The sequence below is a fragment of the Brassica oleracea genome, chromosome C7, assembly GCF_000695525.1.
Source record: "Brassica oleracea var. oleracea cultivar TO1000 chromosome C7, BOL, whole genome shotgun sequence".
Classification (NCBI taxonomy): Eukaryota; Viridiplantae; Streptophyta; class Magnoliopsida; order Brassicales; family Brassicaceae; genus Brassica; species Brassica oleracea.
In genome coordinates, this window is record NC_027754.1 from 29,688,338 (window position 1) to 29,699,912 (window position 11,575).

The 11,575-nt window shown below is 34.6% G+C and overlaps 1 pseudogene; it reads left to right on the forward strand.

Annotated features, from left to right (window-relative positions):
- The first annotated feature begins 552 nt into the window (after window positions 1-552).
- Window positions 553-3,365, forward strand: LOC106305089 (annotated as a pseudogene).
- Window positions 3,366-11,575: the final 8,210 nt, after the last annotated feature.

Here is an 11,575-nt window from a genome sequence, read left to right on the forward strand (position 1 = left end):
TAAGAATGAGATATTGTTTTATATAATACCTAGCCAAAACCATTATATGTAACTATTGTTTATTATATTAAAGATCATTACAAAATAAATAAATAAATGATAAATAAATAAATAACTCCTTATATATAAATACGTTTAGAATTTTATATTTACTGAACAATGAGTAATAGTTATTTTTTTTAATATGAAACACTAATAATCAATCAACTCCCCAAATAAGTGGCCATAATCAAATACATAAATCTGGATAACACATATGTAATACACTAATACATACATGTATATATATTCACATTTCACCTATTGGGAACTCATATTGGCAGATAAACGTGTCCATAATGGCTTCACTTGGCTTGATCCTCTATCTTTCCTCGGTTCTTCTCATGAGCCTTTGTCAGCTTCCTACAGCTATTCAGGATGATAGAAAGGCAAGTCACTACTGTTATATATATGTCTCGTTACCATATTTAACCATCAATGTTTGCCTTTGTTTTAGTGTATTCATCGTCATAGCATTTTGTTTTTGACGCAATGCAGGTGTATATTGCTTACATGGGAGCTCTTCCTGAAAAAGCTTCTTACTCTCCTATGTCTCACCATCAGAATATCCTTCAAGAAGTTATCGAATTAAGGTACATAGGACTCAAACCTCTCTCAGCTTTGTTTCTTGTTGCTTATGTCATCGTATCTCACTGGTTTTGTCTTTTTGTTCCGATCGAAGTTCCGTAGAAGATTCTTTGGTCAGAAGCTATGGAAGAAGTTTCAACGGTTTTGCAGCCAAACTCACTGAATCTGAAAGAGACAAGCTTGCTGGTGAGATATATAAACTAATATAGCTAAAAAGATTAGGTAACTCACTATTATGGCTATATATTTTAATGCTGATGATTTTATGTGTGATGTGAAGGCATGGAAGGTGTGGTTTCGGTTTTCCCAGACACCCTTTATAAGCCTCTTACGACAAGATCTTACGAGTTCATGGGACTTGGTGACAAGAGCAAGCATGTCCCTAACATCGAGACTGATATAATAGTTGGTGTAATTGACCACGGAATCTGGCCTGAATCCAAGAGCTTTTCAGACGAAGGCATTGGCCCAATACCGAAAAAATGGAAAGGAGTTTGTGCTGGAGGAACTAATTTCACATGCAATACGTAAACAACAATTTTCAATTTTTCTTCTCCATGTACGATTAAAACATATGGAAGTTAACTAAACCTAATCTAAATTGTACAGGAAAGTGATTGGAGCACGATATTATGTGCAAGACTCAGCAAGGGACATCGATTCACACGGGTCACACACGGCTTCAACTGCCGCCGGAAACATAGTAGAAGGAGTGAGTATGAACGGGTTAGCCAAAGGAACTGCCAGAGGAGGTGTGCCTTTAGGTAGAATAGCTATTTACCGAGCTTGTGAGCCAGTAGGTTGCAATGCCGTATCAGTTTTAGCTGCATTTGACGATGCTATTGCCGATGGGGTTGATGTTATAACCATTTCCCTTGGAGGTGTTGTTGTCGATGTCGATGTTGATCCTATCGCTATTGGATCATTTCATGCAATGACCAGAGGGATTGTTACCACAGCTGCTTTTGGGAACGCTGGCCCTTATCTTGAAACTGGACAAAACGTTGCACCCTGGATCATATCCGTGGCTGCCGGTTACACTGATCGAAAATTTGTTACTACTGTTGTTAACGGAGATGCCATAGCCTTACCTGTAAGAAGTTGTTATTTAACTTGTTTTGTTTTAGTTAATCTGTGAGGAGTATGATTGTTGTCACCAGTCAGTCTTTTGATTTAAGTAATTAACCATACAGGGAAAATCGATCAATGACTTTGACTTAGAGGGACAAATGTATCCTTTGGCGTACGGGAAAACTGCTTCAAATAACTGTACAGAGGAGGAAGCAAGGTAACTAACTTGTGGTATAAGAAACAGATGAAAACGTCACGCTATGAATATAGCTTGATCTTCTTGTATTGTATTTTCAAGGGGATGCGCTAGTGGTTGCCTGAACACGGTGCAGGGAAAGATCGTTGTGTGCGATACCTGGAACAATGTTACGGAATCTAGAGAAGCGGGTGCAGTTGGAACAATCCTTCATATAAATGATTTTGACATTCCTGGTCCTGATCCAATTCCGGTCGCAGTTTTAGATGATACCAATTACGAGGCATTCAAATCTTACGTGCTCACCTCACCGTAAGAAACTCTTTCCATATAATTAAAACGTTATTTGGTTTAGATTCGTTAACCACATTTTTTCTTTTTGGTCTAAGATTCGTTAACCACATTTTTTTTTGGTTTAAATGTTACGGAATCTAGAGATCCTCGAGGAACTATATTGAGGAGTAAGACAGTTAAGGACAACGATGCTCCGTTCGTTGCTTCCTTCTCTTCTCGTGGTCCAAACACACTCTTTAAAGATATCATGAAGGTGCGTACCACTCCTAATTAACAATGTTCACATAATTGGGAGCAATTCATGATCAAAGTCTTACATTAAAAGGTTTATATATAATATACATGCAGCCTGATATTACGGCTCCAGGGGTGAATATATTGGCAGCATATTCACCGATGTCTCCAACCGCAGTTCCTGGACAAAGCATGGATTACTATTTCATGTCCGGAACATCTATGGCTTGCCCTCATGTCGGAGGTGTAGCGGCTTACATCAAAACATTCCATCCTGATTGGTCTCCTTCTGCTGTCAAATCTGCTATCATGACTACTGGTAATTATCAAATATCAAACCAATATATTTATTTCCCTCAAGAAAGAAAGAATGTATAGTAATGTGAGCCTTTTTTTTTGTTTTGTTGCAGCTTGGCCAATGAATGCATCGAAAAATGCAGAAGCTGAGTTTGCATACGGATCTGGACATGTTAACCCTACAGTGGCAGTTAATCCAGGGCTTGTTTATGAAATATCCAAAGAGGATTACTTAAACATGCTCTGCTCTTTGGACTACTCAGCCGATGGCATTAGTACTCTCGCCGGTGGAGCCTTTACTTGTTCCGAGGAATCAAAGGTCACCGTGAGAGATCTCAACTACCCTTCAATGACAGCCCTATATCCACCTTGGTCAACTTCAGGTGTCATATTTTCAAGAACGGTCACAAATGTTGGGAAAGACGGATCTACTTACAAGGCAAAATTGTCTGGGGATCCTAAACTCAACATCAACGTTGATCCAGAAACGCTCTCTTTCGACACATCAGGGGAGAAGAAATCTTTCACCGTTACAATCCCTTTCAACAGTCTTGGGGATCTTGATATTTATGGTCATGTGTCTGCGTCTCTGGTTTGGTCGGACGGATCACACAATGTAAGAAGTCCTATCGTAGTGTATACTTAATTACGCTTTGACCCAAAACCCAGCAATATATAAAATCATGGGTTATATTGTGTTTCAATTAAACATATGTTATATTGTGTGCTCATTATATTGTGTTTCAATAAAAGCATGTGTTTTCATTTTAAGTCGATGTTAGAACTCATAGGTTATTTGAGTTAAAACTCAGGTTCTTTCAGTAATCAAGAACGGATTCTGTATGTGACAGTTAATGAAATCAATGTGACGGAAACACTAATTATCCTTTCTTGAACTATCACCAGTTAACTTCCTAACTTCAGTAACTCCTTACTTGAACTTGCCCTTTTTTATTACAATTATGAAACACGCTATTCACAAGAAGATTACTGGGATGCAGCTTTTCGCGTTGTGTGTTACCTTAAAAACAGTCATAGTCCATGCATACTTCTTTGCGTCAACACAGAGTTAACACTTTCAGCTTGGTGTGATGCGGACTGGGCCTCATGTCCAATTACTCATCAGTCGCTCGCAGGATGGTTTATCCAGGTTCTCCTGTATCTTGGAAGACAAAGAAATATGATGTCATTTCTCGCTCGTCTACCGAGGCAGAATACCGTGAAATGGCTGACACATTAAGCGAATTGTTGTGGTTTCGAGAGATACTTCCAGAAATGGGTATTATATGCAATGCTCCGATAGTGCTACACTCAGACAGCTTTTCAGCTATCAACCTGGCAGCGAACCCAATTCATCATGTTCGTACCAACGATTGTCATTTCATTCGTGACGAAATCATTCGAGGTACAAATGCTACAAAACATGTATCGACTAAATCTTAACTTGCAAACATCATGACAAAAGCTATGGGTAGTCGTGAGTTTGAGGCGTTTCTACTAAAGCTGGATATTTGCAACTTCCACACTCCACCTTGAAGGAGGATATTGGGCCGTCTTAGGCCAATAAATGTATTGTGTAACCCAGATTGTATAACGAGATTTAGGTTAAAGTACATACTTGTATATATGGCGCTTGTCTCCGTTACTTGAGAAATAAGAAGGATATTTACATACTGCTGAAACTTCTTGACAGGGTTTGGGTTATTTCAGCTATTCCGTTCTTTAGAGCTTACATGGGAACAGTAAGTCCTGCTTCTGACTCTTTCTTATGTCCTCATAACACATTTGTGGGATATTGTTGTAGACTTTCTATTACAGCTTTCATTTACCCTTCTCTAGCTATTTCACCTACAAAGGTCTTGCACTTACATATACGTCAGCCACTTCTTCACAGCCATTGTCGGTATGCTTCTTTCTTGTCTGCAATCCTCGAAAAATTTACTGCTATTAATTACTTCTGGCCAATCTTTAAGCATTTCATTTCAGACCAATGTCTTTCTACAGTTGGACTTGGTCTTTTACTTCGACTACTGATCTTTTATTTTTTCTGTCTAAAGGTGCTGAATGGTGGGCTAGTCCATACCATTGTTTAGTTGGGTGCCGTTTGTGACTGGTATAAAATATCTCCCCACATTGTTTTTCGTCCAATTCTCTTGTACTATTTCTCTCTTTTCTTTCTTATAATAAACTTTGAGTTCTCTGTTTAAGCGATTCAAACTTCAAGAGCAATGGTATACAACTATACATGATAGCTGTTGCTGTTATACCAACCCGTAGCATTGAAGTGAGTCTTCCTAACGTGAACAAAATATGTGTTAAATTTCCTTTCCACTTGTGCAATAGATTATTGATTTATATTGTCACATTTTTGCATATCAAATCTATCATACAAATTTGGTAAGAGTATATAGATACAAAGCCTTTCATAAAAAAAATGTAAAAACCAGCGGCCTTGGGCTAATGGTACTTGAGGGGAAAACCCTCAATACGGTACCCGCAGTTCGAGTTCCGCTAAAAGGATATACCACCAGTGGCTGCAAAACATTCACCCTGATACCTTTCCCTCGAAACCCCATCAATATTATTCAAAAAAAAAAAAAAAAAAAAAAAAAGAAGTAAATATATGTACGGCAATACCTGGTTTACTGTAAAACAAAAATTAAAATGTCTTTTGGTGTTACCCTTTTACATATCATGGTCCATGAATTTAGAGACTAATGTTTGTATTGTATGATAAGATTTTTATATTGTAAAAAGTATAACAAATACATAGGGAAAATAGGTTTTTTTCCCCATATTTGAAATTGGCAGTTTTAATACTCAAATATTGCTCACGCAGAATTATTCCCCAAATAATAGTTGACTGCGTGAAATTGAGAACAAAATAGTCAATCATTAACAGATGGACGGAAAAATAACGGTTTCGTTAATTTTTTAATGATTGAATATTCGAATCATAATTTTACGCATTCAGTGATTAGTTTAGGAATAAATATGCGCATATAATACTTAAGGAGGAAACTGGTAAATAAATACCAAACTTTTTCAAATTCTCTAAATAGAATACAAACTTTTCATCAAGTTAAATAAATCATAAACAATAAAGAAGGTTGAGCCATATTGGATACATGTTTGGTCAATTATTAACTTTTCGTCATTCTCCGTTAACCTTTAACGTTATTGATACAACCTTGTTTTAAGAATCCACTCCTACAAATCGATTTCATCTCTTTTCTTCTTCTTCTTCTTCGTTCTTAAACTACAAATCGTTTCTTCCTGATATGGTGATAAGGAATAAGCTTCCGCCTTCCGCGCTACGTCGAGGCATAGGTAGAGAAGATGAAACTCAACTTGTTGTTGAAGGTGAAGAAATAGGGTTGAATGCATTTAAAGACAATGACAAAGATGGATGTTGCAAAGAATGATGTCTAATTTCCCGCACCTCCACCTTCTTACTTTTTTTTTGAATTATACAGAGGTATCCTGGTCCCACAGAAGTGATCCAGACTAGTCACGTGTTGCCACGTGTCGGTCATATGTCCCTGGCGATGCCAAAATGTTAATTCTCTAGTGGCCAGGATTCGAATCCAGGTGGCGGTACTCACAGCTGTAAGCTTTTTACCATTAGAGGTAGAAGCCCCGGTTTACCTCCACCTTCTTTCTCTCTATTCGTCTTGTATTTGTTGGACACGAATGATGCTTCTATTCAGCATCTGAAAATAAGATTCTCTGTAACCTACTCTTGATTTATAAATGATTTTATGTTATATGTTTGTGCTTCTTTCTTCTGATCCCTCTCATCAATCTACCTTTTTGTGATGGCCTTTGTATCCGATGTAAGGTTGGCTTGTATAACAAGTTTTGAGTTTCTCAGATTATTTTTGCTTCATTAGTTTCTTATTCACAGAGACATGCGTCATATTTTAAAAAATAAAAGTCAAATTAGATTCTCAAACTGAAAAAATCATGCGCTTTCAAATGTATTTTACTTTATATTAATTTTAGATCTTGAATATTTTACCGTATCTTAGGTTTTTGGTTTTTACGCATGCTAAATCGTAATATATATGTTGATCCATAAAGTATCCTCTGGACTATATTTGCGAAGTGATTTTGCCACGTGTCATTTTCACAATCAATTTCACAAAACAAATATGACATGACTACTGAAATTGATGACATGACTTCCAGAAAAATATGACATAGATAATTTCTTTTAATGTTGATTTATATTTTTGGAAAACTTATTAGAATATGGTAATAATTCATATATAACATTTAATATTGATATTTCTTTTAACTAAACTTTTTTTTAAATATGGTAATAGCTCATACATCAATTATAAAAAAAAATATATTTATATATAACATTTCAAATTTCGAAATATTAAAATATTTTTGTATAATTATACAATTTGTATTACTAAAGCTTTCAAAAATTTATACAATTTAAAAAAAATTAAATATCTAATCGTAAGATCATTAGTTTCTTATATATCTAGAAATTTTATAAATATTGTTTAGGTTACATTTTTGATAATTATACAATTTTATATCATTTTATTAGTTTTATACAAATTTATTTAATATATATCAAATATATATTAAATATTAGTAAGAAAATAGTAAAATCTATAATATTTAATAAAATGTATTTTTAAATATAAGTTAAATTTAAAAAATTTCTTACTGCACATGGTGCAGGAAAACACCTAGTTAATGTTAAAAATTGATTGAGCCAATATAAAACACAATATACCAAAGAATAAAATCCAGCTGGCCCAATTTGTATATATATTAATTTTATTGTTTGTATATACAATCTGATTTTATTTATATGATACAAAATATTCACTAATGTATAGGCCTATTTATTTTTAATTAACTTTATTTGAAGAATTGTATCTTTCATTTGTTATATTGAACAAAAATATATTTTAATAATACTTAACGGTATCTTTATATATTTATCAACCACCTTTATATATTTTTACATACACATGTGTACGTTGAAGTGAGCACCTATATCAATAAATATTCACCTCAAGTGAGGATTCTAATTCTATAGGAAAGTTCGAATATTCTTTCTTTTTAATGCTTTCTTTCACCATTGACCAAATTGTAATGGAATGATTTATCTTTATATTTTTTTCTTCAACGATTATCTAGATTTGATTTGATTTTGTATGCGTTTAAAAATTATAATATGAAACGATTGGTTGACATGAGGATTATCTAAAATTCATATAACATGAAGTGAAACAAATAATAATAGTCTTTGGTTTATCAACAAAAAAACAAAAACTTCAAGCCTTTTAACCGAACAAGAGAAATTAAATACTATTATTATTAGTTTGGTTTCAAGTAATATGAATTTAGAATGGTAATTATATAATAGGAGATTAAAACCCGAAAAAAACCAACCTTAACCGAACCGGTATCCAAATTAAACAGACTTAATGTCTTCTTATCTTAAAAATAACGAAATTAATAATTTCAGTCCGCACAAGGCGCGGATTACTACCTAGTACTTAAGTATTTAGTTTGCTGATTGAAAATACTTGAGGAATTAAAAGGAACAATCTTTTTTTAATTCATAATTTAAAATATTCTCAAGTTAGATATAGCTAATATACAAATTTTTTACCTTCTGAATTTTTTTTAAATTTTTTACAATGACGTATAAAATAATACAAATAACTATAGTTGCATGATTGCATCACGCAGTTGATGTACTTCATGTTTATAAAATCACTTATGGATGATTTCGTATTGCTTATACATTCATATTTTGTACACTGAATCTATACTTTAGACAATTATATAAACTACTATAGACAATTATATTGTAAATTAAAAATACAGTGCAAATGTAGTTATCTTATATCATTTTATATGCTTTTAAAAACTAAAAATATATTTTTCTGGTATTAAATATCTTATAAATTGGTTCAAATTGAGATTTTTTTTAACTAGGAATTATTTTATAAATCATCTAAAATGATTCTATAAACATGAAGTACATCAATAATAAGATGTAACTATAATTATTTTGTATTGTTTTATATGTCTTTGTAAAAACTCAACAACCGCTTTCAGAAAGTAAATATCTAGTATAATGATTTATTTAACTTGAAAATATTTTTAATTATGCTTTTCTTAAAGAAAATTAATGTTCGTGACTTTCAATCTTATAAAGAATATAAAAGGTGAGTTTTTAATTCCTCAAGTATTTTCAATCAGCAAATTAAATACTCAAGTATTATATGCGCATATTTATTCTCCAACTAATCTTTTGAGTGCGCAAAATTATGATTCAAATATTCAACCGTTAAAAAGTTGACGGAAACCATTATTATCAGTTAATGGTTGACTATTTTGTTTCGAATTTCCCGTAGTCAACTATTAGTTGGGGAATTGCGCGAGTAATACTTGAGTATTAAAATTGCTGATTTCAAATATTTGAGAAATAAAATACCCATTTTCCCCAAATACATAACATATATATTTTATAAACTAGGGTCGGTCCGCGCTAGGCGCAGGATGCATGTATATTTTTTTAATATATAATTGTTTAAAGCATTTTTGTATGTATATTTGGTTCGCAGTGTGATAATTAATCGAATAGTCTTCGTATGGTCATCTTGCTCCTTATAACATCTATTTGTTGTAAGTTGTTGTTGTTTGTGTTTTGGGTTAGGATTTGGAAGCAATGATCGGGTAAATGTTGTGTGTCTTTTTTGAAAAAATTATGCGCAAGAAGGTTTTGTCAAAGGACAACCAGAGGATTTTGGTTTGTCGCTTGTGAGTTTGTAGAACTCTGAGGCTGATATACAAAGTGGTGAATTTGATTACTGCATATATAGTAAAATGTTTTGTTTAAATTGTCAAATATATTTTAAAATTGTGTTGGAACTTCAAGAGTGGACGTTTGAGGAAAGGAAGCAAAAGTACGTGAAGTGTGTGTTTGGATTATTATATATCTTTGTCTATGGGATAAGAGTTAGTATCTATCTATATCTAAATAAATGAGACTTTCGTCTCTCCTTAAGCTGTCCACATCAGCAAAGAGCGAAGGACATTTTCAGACACGTGTACAGCTTTCCGAAAAGTTAATCTATATCATTTTGGTTTCTCTTTCGTTTGCGAAAACTCAACACACCAAAATTGGCCCATTAAAATCGTTCATACGATGAAAATTAAATCCTTAATAATGGTCCGTTAATGTACTGCAAACAGACTCCACAAAATAATAGCCATTTAAGACCCACTTCTACTTGCAAAGTTTCCGTCTTCTCCGTTGTCCTCTTTTGCAGTGCTGATGAGGATTCCTCTGTGGTAAGTAACTACATCGCATTGAATCATTTCATTAAGCGCTTACATTAATTTCCTCAAACCATCTATCCCACTAAGTCAAATTCGTAACCCCTCCACGCCATCGATTTGATAATCCCTAATTCCTGATATCTATAAATAAAGTCATGAAATCCTCCCCTAATAACAATGATTTATTTATCTTATTCATTATTAGACAGTTTCCTTACAAAACAATGGTGTCCTCTCCGATCATGCTCCTCAGACGGTGGTTACCCGACTTCTCTGTTTTTGGGAGGCAGGCAACGTCAGGAAAGGTGGAGTGCTCATGTGGATTAACATGCTTCTCCCTGTGAAAAGGTAAGCCTATTCATTTTCGGTCGCATATCTTATGACATCCGTCACCTCCAATCCGGAGAACAGCGGGCCACCAACAATATCTCGTATAATAAAAGCCCATATACGCAATTACACTCACCCAAAGCCCAAATAAAAAATCCTAATAAAAAGCTCAGTAGCACCAATCCGTCCAAATATCATATTCTCGTCAGTCTCACCTGAAATGGGGAAGATAGAGGGGTGAGTAACGGAGAAGTCACTCAGTGAGGTATGGGATACTAAACCCGAAGTCCATGGACAGAGCACTCCGAATAAATATAATTTAATCCTAACACGTTGCAAACACGGTACCTACAAACACGCACGTTGCAAACACGGTACCTAAAGTACCCAGAGATCAAACAATGGTCCTAGCGAGGTGCACACTCGCTGCCCACTAACAGGCCAAAAACACCACCGAATATGTGCTCGGTAACACACGCCCGTAGACGATTTATCGACCTCGAAGCCTTGGCACAACAGGTCGACTAAGCTGTGCCGCAGCATACACCACAACCAATGTACTGGTCTCCGACCGACACACAGAATTACGCCTCCATGGTCGGCTAACACCCAAATCACCTCAATATACTATATACATATATATTATCAATTATAAATGAACAAGCACTGTTGAACCATCTAACACCCTAGTTCCGGTTTAAGCAAAGAGCCTAAACTAAACAAGCAATGACAAACTCGATTTCACACAGACGGAACACATTAGAAACAAATTATACTTATTCGAGCTCCTAAGCCGTGTAAGAGAAGCTCGAGAAAAGACCTTCACCTTTGCCACAGGTTCTGAAGAAACCTGAGGAAACGCCGAATGGACCTTTACGGCTCTAACAAAGCAACTCCGGAACTCTCTGAAATTAGATCAATATGATATTCTGACAGAACTGAACCATAGAGTAAACAGATGAATAACTCAAGAACTGACTGTTAACTTTTCGATCTCTCCGGTCATAATGTATTCCTATGTGTCCTCTATCCATAGACACCAATATTAATCCGATCGGACACCATTTTCTTAATCAAAGTAGTTTCATCTCCAGGCTGGTCGTAAACGCAAACTGCACCAATACCTCTCACGAAAACAAGCATAACTCTCAGAAAATAACTCGGATTAACAATCCGCTTGCAAGAGATGATAGATAAGAA